Source organism: Lepidothrix coronata, unplaced genomic scaffold, assembly GCF_001604755.1.
Source record: "Lepidothrix coronata isolate B3197 unplaced genomic scaffold, Lepidothrix_coronata-1.0 Scaffold57, whole genome shotgun sequence".
Lineage (NCBI taxonomy): Eukaryota > Metazoa > Chordata > Aves > Passeriformes > Pipridae > Lepidothrix > Lepidothrix coronata.
The window spans coordinates 4,995,180-5,007,447 of NW_016690237.1; the positions used below are offsets into that span (position 1 = coordinate 4,995,180).

The 12,268-nt window shown below is 39.7% G+C and overlaps 1 protein-coding gene across 2 annotated transcripts in view; it reads left to right on the top strand.

Moving 5' to 3' along the window:
* The window catches only part of P2RY8 (purinergic receptor P2Y8), a 55,505-nt gene that overhangs the window by 23,713 nt on the left and 19,524 nt on the right, over positions 1-12,268 (top strand). The window contains exons 1-2 of one of the 2 annotated variants that reach the window (XM_017816619.1): positions 1,153-1,194; positions 4,641-4,726. The gene's annotated coding sequence lies outside the window, so the exon portion shown is untranslated. Of the gene's footprint in view, positions 1-1,152; positions 1,195-4,640; positions 4,727-12,268 lie in introns of those variants that run through there. The other variant, XM_017816620.1, reaches the window with a different exon arrangement.

A 12,268-nucleotide genomic window follows, 5' to 3' on the forward strand; every position in this document is an offset into this window, starting at 1 on the left:
TTATTTTTGTGGTAGACTGTGAAAGGATGAAGTTCAAGTGCAGACCACTCTCATCAGTGTCTCGCAGGAGCATGCCTCTGGAGTCATTATCACTGGAATTGATTACTAGAAAAAACGACTTCAAGAGAATAAGGATTTTGTTTGTAGTTTTTATAGAGTCTTGATTGCATAAAAAATTACGGAAGCACGTATCTATATAGCAAAAGGAACACTTGGATGTCAAAACTCACAGATAAAGAAGCTTGCACAGGTCAGTTTCTCTCCCTTACCTGCATTCAAAAGTGCCTTGAATGGGTAGCTCTGGTGTAGACATCTGCAGTGCAAATGCCCAGAGCTAGGTGAGACAGCCCCATTGCTGTCTCAGAAAACCCAAATATGAGGTCTCTCATAGACTCAGAAGCCCTGGTGCCACCTTGGGTTCAGTGTGCTGGTGCCCACTCCCCAAAGGCAGCCTATGCTCCTGCCTGTGGTCTTGTGGGGAACTGGCCTTTAATAGCTTTCAGGTGAACAGTTTTACATAATGATCAGTGTCATAAGTGCCTTTTAGTTGAACAGGTACATTCAGGCAAGAGAAACAGATTTTTAGGCACAAAAGGGGTTTTATGCACAGAGGACCTAACCCTGATGCTCCAGGGCTCCTAACTTTCACCTAGAGACCCACTGTGTATAAAAGTATCATATACCATATATCAAAAGCCTGTCCAGATTGCAAGGGATGCCACTCCTTTAAATAGCCTTGTTTTTTTTTACCTTGCTCTATTGGGCACCACAACTCTGAAATCATGTTGACAATATTGGTCTAAGCCTCTTCTATAAATGAGAGTTAGAAGCGAAACCTGTTAATCATTTCTACACTTCATTACATAAGCATCACTCAACAGTAAAATGTAGTTGGTCACAATTACGCAGAAGACACTGAAATTTTTCTCTTCCATGGAGGTGATCAGGGTCATCTCCTCTGACCACTCTATTCTTAGATTGAAACAGAAATCATGTGTAGGGCATGGCATTAGACGGATTTTTTTTGCTGTACTTGAAAAAGCAAAGACTTAGAAGTGAGGGAGGAGCTAATCGTTGCAAAATACACAGTCATTTCCTGAGCCCTCTGGTTGGATGAGTACAAACTTTCAACTATTTCTAATTCTTCTCTGTCATTTAAGAGGCTTTCAAGGTGCACTGTACATCCCAGACAAGGTAAGGAGTACAGCTTTCCACTTCTTTGTTGTTTATTAAAAATTGTTTTTCAGTGGAGTCAGACTCAGTCAAGACTGATTTTTTCTCCCTCCTATTATTTACATCTGAAGAGAGAACAAAGTTCCTTGCAATCCAAGAAATACATGTGTGTCTTTGTGCAAGATGACTGCGAGCTGTAGGAATAAAGGAAGAACTGTTTGGCTTAATAATAGAGCAATGATAATTAAGAAATTATGTTGCACATATTTAGAAGTCAGAATTATTACAGCAATACTGCAGTATAAGAGAAAGAAAACTCTTACCGCTAGTTTTAAGGAGTTCACTCTGCACAAACCACTATCAAAATAAAGGGGTTTAAGTGCATAATTAGCTTTAGTGAGGGAGGTAGTAAAAATCATAGTGTGTCTTTTCCATACTGGGGCAGAAAAAAATAGAAAAAAAAGCGTCAGATAATTTTGGACCAGTTTTATTTGTAAATCTGAACCCGATATTTATCTTCAGCTATTGTAGAGTCATGTACTGTATTCATCCTGAGACTGTTCCTGAGGTTTGCAGTAACCAAACATACACTCAGAAGTGACTGTGGAACCATATCATAAAGTGATATAATTTCCTTGGGATATTTGGATGCATAACAACTGAACTCAGACAGACAGGCACCAGAAGGAAGTCTCATAACACTGCACTCTTGCATGCTGCATTTGTTGTCTCTTAATAGATAGGGAAAGAGACTATTTGTGTGAAGTTTTGTTTTCTAATAGATCAGAAACAAGTATAAAATAGCCATCTCTGGGGCAGTTATTGTAATAATGTTCTGTCACTAGGTCACCATACAGAAAGTGAAATTGTGTGTGCTGTGCTGGTCCCTGGTTGAAGTAATACACTGGATACTCAGATCTTTGGCATTTTTGGGTTTTTTTAAGTCTTTGCTTATAATCAGTTTTAGTGTTTGGATATTGGCTCCTTGAATGTCTGGTATAAACATTTTCTGGATTTTATACATAGTGATTGGGAGAATCTAGTTAGGATTTTTTAAAGCATTTGTTTGATTCAGACACATAATTTCCATCCATCATTTCTAAATCACTTCCACTGCACTTGTGAGATTGCTGCTATGGTAGCACTTGGACCTCTGCGATGAATTTCACCCTTAACAGACTCAGTGAGCCACTGGAAGCCTTGTCGCTGCTTTTACAGGTGGGGAACTCAGATGAATCCCAGTTGACACCATATTTGTGCCCTGGTATTCACAGCTCCCTAGTGCAGGCAATCTGATCAAGAAACCCAGGTCTTCCCTTGCAAACAGCTGTATTTCAGTTTAGACATAACTAGAGAGCATGTCACCGTTCTGCTAGGGAAGAGGCTATGACATAGGTAGAAGTATTTGCATCAGCCTTAGTCATCTCAGTTTGAACATTGATGCCAAGCACTTAGCTGTTAGCTGCTAAATACTTGCAGCCTATGCTGCAGCTTGCTAGAGGAAAGCTGGCTGAGGTGTGCCTACCCATCTTGCAGTCACATTTCCCAGTTAGTGCATAGGCACGGCTCAACAGCTCTGTATGCAAAGAGCAAACTGAATCCAGGCATCCCCCTGTCACCAACTAGCAGCTTGCCCACTGCTTCTACCTTCAGTTTTTAACATTCCTTCAGGTACATTTATTGAAAATGTGTATTCACCTACTGTCTTTCAGTGTGGGTTTGGGTTCAACTCTGTCTATGTGGATAAATTTGCTCTCACTGATGACTGTAAGCACAGAAAACGCCAACTTAGGTGATTTAAAATGTTTACTCTCAGTGCTTTGTTTCAGCATCAGTATCTTTGATGTGGGAAGAGGGTGCACTCCTCGTCTCTCTGTCAGAGGGAGGCATATGTTATATGTACCAGTTATGTGTAACAGGATTGAAAATAACCCAATACTAGAAAGTTGTATGGTAAGTTTGGTCTCCCACAGTAACTGCTGTATTCTGGGCAAGTGGCTAGAGGGGAGAAACCCAGAAGACACAACCCAGCCTCAAGAAGTTATCTTATGGTAGCCTCCTCTGTCCTGCTCAAAAATAAAGACACATCAAGACTATGTCACAGTGCATTTAAAAGATGTGCTGAAGTTTTGCACATGTATTGCTGCCTAATAAAATTACTTCACATTTGCATAGTTTCCAGATAAATAGGTGTTTTGAAGCAGAAGATCAGGGGCTTCACTGCTGACAACTAATGTTTGCAAAGACTTCAATTGTACAGAAAGATGGTTTTCTTACCAGGCATATTTATTAACACTGTTTTCATGTTCTTCACAGTGTGCAAAAGGAGCTTGAACATGTAGCTTTCCTATGAAAAATGACTATGGAAATGGGGGGGTTAGGCCCTTGACTACTGCCTTCAAAATTCCTGAATGAAATGAGCTCACTTCATAAGTAAATGTCTTCAGGATTGTTGTTTGGGCTTGATTATTCTTACTGCCAGCTGTCAAATGGGAAGGTCAAGTTGGTGTTTCTCCTGGGCTTGCTATTTACACACAGGAAACCTGAGAGGGACTCAGCCTTAGAGTTAGGGTTGTTATTTTAAAATAGATTTAAAGTGGGCAATATAATCCAATTTTTGTCTAAATTTAGGTGCTAATCAATCAGAAACATTCCACAGGATTCATTTTCTACGTCTTTGAATCCGGTAATGTCAGTTCGATCCAGTCTCTTTTCATGTATTTTGATTGGAAGCCTTGTGTCCTTATGGAAATTTTCCATCAAAAGTCTTATTTTTCAGTGTTTCACAGAGAGAGAGTGAGCTATGTATGCTTCAAGCAACAGTTCAGTTTTTTAAATGCTGGGGTTTAGTTCTCATTGATATCCCAACAGAGAGATTTTGCCTTTTTGCACAGAGACCAATGAGGGTCCAAGTGTTGTTCAGACAGGGGCAAGGGATCTATAAACTTGGTCATCAAGAGCCACACATTTTTGTCACATATTCACACTCTCGCATGATGAATTCAGGCTCAGAAGGTGGTGAATTGAAAATCCTTGCTCTCCAAACTGCTCATTAAGTCTTGAAATAAGAACAGAAATTACTCACTGATATGATAACGAAGAAGTAGCTAGGGTTACTTACTACCAGATACACTGCACCTGATTCACATCTGCAAAAATAAGAAGGGAAAATATCAAGCCAACAAAAAGTATGTGCTCTTTTATCTTCATCTTTGGATGTGTATACTTTGAATCTTGAGTAGTCCCGCTCAAGCTGTTTTACAGCTAGTGAACCACATATTTAAAGCTATGACAGACAGTGTTAGCAGTGCTTGTCAGTGTTCGTAATTATCTTTAAATGTGTTCCTTCTATTTATTTATTTATTTATTTATTTATTTATTTATTTATTTATTTATTTATTTATTTATTTTAACAACTGATTCTTAAAAAACTTTTTAACAGAACTGTTTTCTGTTCCTTTCTGTAGCTCTTACTCATAGAGGAAATCTGATCTGCTGCAGTACGGAAACATCAGCAATGACATGGTGAGACAAATTCCTTAGGGAGCTGCCTGTAAGTCCGATCAACATTTAAGATGAAAAGTTTTGCATTTTCTTTGGCAGGATGTTACACGCAGAGTTTAGCTGTTTAAGGCAATTGCTGAGGCAATAAGGGAATATTCAGGAACACAAGCTTCTGCTTTGAGTAGGTGAGTGAGCACAAAGAAAGGAATAATCTTGTTAAGACTTTTTCTTTTCCTGACACCCCCTCCCTCCCCAACTTCTCAAAAATATGATTGGTCTTTGAGACTTCCTAAATTATGCCCTATTGGAGTCCTGTTCGCCCAGGGTCCTGGATACACCAAGTGGACCTCAGTTCAGGGCTACAATGGTTCAGTAGCTGAAAGCTGTGAGAATAAGCCTTTTTTGTATTTTTGTCACTACACCTTGTGACAGTCAAGCAGTGCGGGGGTCAAAGGGATATCCTCCTGGAACACCAGCAGTGGTGAGAGGTAGGATAGGAAACTCTGGATATGTAAACACAGAAATGGTGAAGAAAAGACAAAAAAAAAAAAGACGAGCGGAAAACTGGTAGTACAAACTTGAGGTATATGAAGACACAGGGTGGTTTCTGGACAGCAGTTAACAGAAAGAAGACGGACTTTGGGTTAAATGCTACTGATGATGAAAGCAGGTTTGCAGAGGACAGCAAGGTGTGATCCTTTCAGCTCTTTTCCTTAAATATTTGGGAGAAAACCCTGAAATATCCAGCTCTCAGTAATCTAAAAAATAAATCTAAAGACAGAGCAGGTATGTCCACACTCTCTAATGGTCTAAACAGAAAATGCTTTTAACCAGCAGTAATTTTGCACTACATCCATTTACTGGGACCAGTCATATCCTGATCTTTACCTTATTTGACACAACTGTAATAACTGTTTTCAGCCTCTGAAACATGATGGCTGCATCCAGACTCCTTTTTGGGAATGGTCTTTTGTCTGTCATAAGTCCTAAACTATACAAGAAGTTGTGTGTGGTCCAGACCTGTTCAAGGGAGCATTAGTTGGTGTGAGACAAAACTGTGCCAGAACTGTAACAGCCCAAGCAATTGAGTTCCATGGCCTGGGCCATTGTTCTGACAGTGTTTAATTTACTAATATTGACACGCTTTTCATGTAGTAAAATCTCCCTTCTTCATGTGGTATATTCCTCAGAGTCCTAAGTGTAAATATTACAGAATAATAATTCAGCACAAAAAAATCAATGAACAGCCCATTTAGAGGGAGACCATGCCTGTCTCCTTGTTCAGCTCTCATCTACTTGCTGCTGGAGGACACATTCTGACTCAGATGTAGGGCTACAGGAAAAGGCAAAGTAGCCTCGTGATTGCAGTAACTGGGTGATGTTCTGGGAAATAAGATTCTGCCACTGATTCTACCTGAAAGTAGATCCTGAGAAAAATGTGTGTGATGCTGAGAAAAGGTCACCTTCATAATAGAAAAATACATGATAAATGCCTGAAATGGAGCTGGGATGGAACTTCAGAGCTTCAACTACAAACAGGAAAAAATTCTAATGCAGCCTCTGACTGCTGGGGAATTATACCATAATAGTTGCTTCTTGTAATATGACACAGCAGTACTTAAGATACTCAAGGAAAAGTATGGAGCAGATATCCAATTGCCATAGTAGAACAGTTGGATTTTGACAGGACTGAGAGGAGCTGTCCTGGTGCCAGTGAGGAGCACGCTTAAAGCACATCAGTAAGACTATATTTCTTCTTTAGAAATACAAGTGCTTTCTTTTCAAGAGGTCAAGGAGTAGGGAACAGTGTAACTCCTCCTCTAGAGCATTCTCCCAGGAGAAAGAACATGCATATTCAGCACTGTCTTTGAAAAGTATTTAAAGGCTTATCCACCTCCTTCCTTGCTAGCTAGGTAGTATTCTAGCAGGTATGGTCTGAGCTGAACTGCACCTGGCCAGTAGAAGCTGGAAGAGCAAAAAGAAAGGGACAAAAGAGGAGCAGATGCCTGAAATACCATTCAGCCAGAAAGACAAAGACCCCATGTCCAGCCTTCTCTTCAAAGACAGTATTTCACAGTAGTGGCTGGATAACTCCAAAGGCCAATCTAAAGAGTAGATTCCAGACCATGTCCACTACCTTATACTTGGTGACTGTCACTAGGCTAGACAATCTCTTGCCCTCATGCATGCCATTTTCATCTGTCCCTGAATTGTTGTATTGATAATTTCTTATTGTGCATCTTTGATCTGAAATATGGGCAGTACCCAGAAGCCTTGTGGTTAATCTCCCTCTCAGATAATAAGTCCCATGGTCAGACTTGGGAGGCACCTTAGGGCATCTATTTCCTGACATTAACCACTACTTTATCATTTAGAGAGGGAAGAGAAGTGTTTGTCCTGTACCAACCATCTTAAAACATTGTGGCAAATCATATTTAGTCCCCAGAAAGAAAAGGTAACACAGAATTTTAATAAAAGGAAGTTTGACAAAGAGATTCAAGGCTCAGGTCTTCCAGTAGTTTTTCTGTGAGAGAGAGGATGTTCTATGAGACTCACTAAGATTTTTTTTTTCCCTCGGGTTTTCACATTTTCAAGGCTCATCCATCACCTGCTCTGGATGATCTACGTGTGCAGCAAGTGAATAGTGCTGACTTCACACTGTTTCTTATAATTTTTCTGACTATTTCAGATCCCATTCTGAGACACATAAGCCTTCATTGGTGGCTTAATCCTTCCACTCATGTAATGCTCATCTTACAGAGTTTGAAATTCTGTTTCAGGTCTGACTTCAAGGGGTGTAAGTTTTCAGAAACAGGCACCAGCTCCGAGTTCCTAATTTTCAAGTGTTTATTAAAAGACACCTGGATCTGACTTGCAGAAGTATTGAGCACTCACAAATCCAGATATGGTCAATAGAAATGTGGCTTTGAATCAGAAACATTTTATGTAATGCCAAATGTGCTTAGAAATCAGGTCCTAGGCAACTTGGGGTCTCCATTCCTCACTTTTCTGTTTGTAATATGGGGTTAAATAATCTTCATATTAGAGGAAGGCTGCAAAGAAGAATTTTGCAGGTTGTTCTGAAGCTACAACACTGGATGACAGAAAAATGCCCCAAAATCAGTTATTTATTTAGTATTTAGGTTGAGAGTTTGAACAATGCACTGTACATAGGGCACAGTGTCAGTCACTGAACAATGAGAAAAAAGCCAAAATTTTTCTAATGGGGTATTTTGCCTTTTAAAAATTGCTGGGAGGGCATTAGTTCCAAAAAAGATAAAGCAGAAAAGCTCAAAACTTGTCCATTTTCCAGAGTGACTCTACTGTGACTTGTAGAGTTTCTTGACAGCTTGTTGACTTTCACCATTTCACTAGTAGGATCATTAAACTGCAAAGCAACCAGTGGAAACTGCTGATGAAATTCTGGATCCCAGGCTCTTCAACTGTTTATTTGTTCAGGCTGCTAGAACAGTAACCTTCCTGAGGTATATGAGCATTGTGAGTATTTCAAAAAGGAATGAACAGACATTTTCATAAGGGACAACTTTCCCTCCCCTCAATCCCAAGTTTCTGCAAAGCTCATGATCTCAGTTACACAGTGCTGACATACTCAGTACACTGATCAGAACTATTTGGGTCTTTAGAAATACCTAGTTATTTAAAAAGTTTGCAGCCTATCCATGATTGCAGCTAACAGAAATTGGCTGATGGCACATGAATGTGAGGCTGAGTTAAGCAGAAGCAAGATCAAGCCTTTAAGCTGAGCTAAACATTGCTTTACACATTGTATACAACATCTCTTTATCAACCGAATTAGTGACCTAAATCTGTACAGCCTTGTCAAAGAAAAATCTGGAACCCACTTTTTGACATGAAGACGTGCCTTCTTAGTCACACATTTCTCCCATGAGGCATAAAGATATCTTTAACACCTCTAAGAGAATGAAGAATGAAGTTTCCTACTACATCTGGCTTTTGCAACCTCAGCAATTCTCAGCTGTGCAGACACATAATCTTAAAATCTGGTCTTGGTGGATAAAATAGCATCACAAACTCATCACTTAGGTGTTTCAGGTTCAATGTATGTTAAACATTTGAGATTTATAATCATATATACTTGTGAAAGTTTTTTTTCCAGCTTTTTAAATGATAAGTTTTTCACCAAGACCACTTCTTTGAGAAACTAACAGGACATGGCAGAGTTGTACATGTTATAGTAGGCTGATAGGTCTGCTTAACTCACATGTCTATTCCCGCTAATGTTTGTGGGCTGAATACATGATTACCCCCACATGAGAGGGGCAGAGATCATAACCAATATAGGTGTCAATAACATAGATGGTTGGTCTGTGCTGGGCTTGTAAATGTGTGAGTTGGGTGGATTCTCAGACCTACCAGTTTTTGCTGCTGCAGCAACAAAGTTTGCAAAAACAAAATTTGCAGTCTCTCACAGCAGTGCATGGAAATCACTTTGTTATATGGGGAATACCAGCATGTGTAAAGGTTATTCCTATGCTGTTTAGCAATAGGAGAGCAGAGACACACAAATTGTACTACAGAAATATTAGCTTCTTTAGTTGTGCCTACTCTTCTGATTGCTCTAATTTGTCTTTGGGACTAGTGTAGAAGGAAAAATAAACAGTCAGAAATACAGTATAATAGAATTTTTTTGATTGGAAAAGACCCTTAAGGTCATCAAGTCCAACCTTTAACCCAGCACTGCCAAGTTTGCCACTAAACCATGTCCCCCACATGCCACATCTGACTTTTAAATAACTTCCAAGGATGGTGATTCAGCCACTTTCCTGAGCAGCCTGCTCCAGTGCTTGACAACCCTTTCAGTATCCAATCTAAACCTTCCCTGGTACAACTTGAGGCCATTCCCTCTTGTCCTAGCACTGGTTACTTGGCAAAAGAGACCGACCCCGATTTCACTACAACCTCATTTCAGGTAGTGGTAGAGAGCAATAAGGTCACTCCTGAGCCCTCCTTTCTCCAAAGTCAACAAGCTCAGCTCCCTCAGCCGCTCCTAATAAGACTTGTGCTCCAGACTCCTCACCAGCTTTGTTGCCCTTTTCTGGACACTCTACAGCACTTCAGTGTCTTTCTTGTAGTAAGGGCCCCAAACCTGAATATCTTTGCCTACTTCAAAAGAGCATGTGAACACTTGGAGATTTGACTTCCTCAAGTTGGAAATAAAAACTGTCATGTTGCAGCTTGCCATTGCCAACCATTTCATTGTTCGCACTAACATGCCAGAGGACCTGTAAATGCTCCCCTACCCACACCTGTCCCAGCAAAGTAAAAAGGTTCTCACCTTCCATATATCATCAGCTTGAACTTTTCTAGTAAATCTGAAGAAAATAAGTAGGGTTATGTTCACAAGGACCAGAAATGTAGAGTGCCAGATGTTAGAAGTAAAGCCATGTTTCTATATCAAAGATATTTTGTGTCCACCTGTGGGTCCAAGAGAGATGAATGGTAAATGCTCTCACTTCCTGTTCCCTTCAATGGAAGATAAATGTATTCACAGTCTTTTGGTCCATTCATAAATTGGGTCTGTCACATGTTGAATCAAGAAGGACTTGGTATAGACCAATATTTGTAACCATGTGAAATGCTCTGCCTTCTACTCTGAGCTACACCTTCATTGCTTTGATCCCAGGCTGAAAAAGGGATGGGTGAAAGGCGTTTTGACCAGTTAGGATGAGACTCACAGTGTTGCTCTCCCATAAGGGGAGATCATACCAAAAAGTGTGGCTCCAGTGGCTCTGTGGGCAGTAGAAAACACTAATCTATTTTCTTACTACAGTTCTGTGACTTACAATAGATTAGTATATGATGAAGATTATCATTATTGCCATTGTACACATCTACAACATTCTTTTGAGTTATTATGGCCATGACATACAGGAAACCATATGCAGTTGCAGTAATCAGGGAAAGGAATTCAAAAACATTAGGTGGAATGATAAATGTCTGCATTCCAGGCTTTCATCCAGTTGGCCAAATAATTTATGCCATGCCCAGAAACTTAGCTGATCTTGTGACCTTCACCCTTTATCAGCCAATTCACATTTATTGAGGGAGAGAGGGGAAATACAGACCCATGAATATAGACCAGAGATCCTTTTCAAACAAAGCTCAACAGCAGCTGGGTTCAGTAGTTCTCTGGGTTTTGTTTATATTCTTGCTTCTATATTAATGATGAAATGAACAAGTGGAAGTGTTTGATACCTCTTCTGGATGACAGTCACCCAGGATTTCCACACCTACTTCTGGATTCTCCCGTATCACATCTTTCCCCTACAGATGAGGCCACATGCTCACCCACAGATTTCACTTGTCTAGTGAGAAGATGTACTGAAATACCAGTGTCTTTCACTTTTAAGTCCAAGCAGCTTACGCTGTTTCTGTGAAAAGTATTTGTTGACTGGCTCATAGAAAGCATTGCCTAGCCCAGCATCTTGATGCACATTGTCCCCACCATTCTCCACCAAGTCCTCATCCTTACCTCCCGTTTCTGCAGCCCAGGGCCATTATTTTCTTCTATGAAGAGCAACAAGTCTTCCCCAAAATAGACTCAGGCTGTGCTTTCTGTGTCAACACAAATGCCTCAGTGCTCTTCTCCTCCTCCAGAGAAATGTGCTATAGAAACTTGTAGGTGCTTATTTCCTTTTTTGAGATCTGTGCTGTAGCTTAAGTCTCTTGATGTGTAGCCATCAAAGGCATTGAAAATAGATAACTCACAGTGATGCTGGTAAATATATATAAAAATAAATAAATAAATCCTAAACCATCCCCAATCTAAATCCTTTTCACAACCGCTCACACTGGTGAAAAATGGTATCATAGATTTTGACAATGTCCTAAATATGGACAGTTGCAAATGACAGCACTTTTTTGAACACATCTCAAGACACAGTGACTCTAGCAATATATTTTTTTTTATATATTAGGGCTAGACCGATTGTACTGCTGCTGAATCACTAATGCCAATGGTGACAAATGTCAAGAGTATTTCTCCAGTGGAGAGACAGCAAAATACAGTATCATTTATTCAAAGCCACCATCAGATCAGAATTATATAGTATGTAAATGTTCTTTGCAAATCATTTTGTATTTATCTTTTTGACATTGACAATTCAGCTGTCTTTTGTGGCAAAACTCAAGGGAAATTAATGTACTTGCTCTGTTTTATATACTTTTGAGCTAATCAATCTCAAATTAAATAACTGGATAAAAAAAATGGTGCTATCCTACATTGGAAAGGTTTGGAAACCAACCTCTTTTCTCTTTATTAGAAATAATCCCTTCACTTCATGTTTCATTCTGGGCGGTGAGAAAACTGAGCTTGTGTTTTTTTGCTAAAGGTGCAGTATTTCCACTTCTGAAGTTCTCGTTATAGTTTCCACTAGTTCTGAACACCTCCACCCCCAAGAATAAAAGCAAACACCTAGTTTGGGGCTCTTCTGTGTTGTTTATACACTCCGTTTAAAACGTTATCAAGTTTTTTAAACTTTTTTTTTCTGTGCTTAAAAGCAGTCTGTTTCAACCACTACTTCCTTATTTCTCCTCCCTTCCTCTTAAC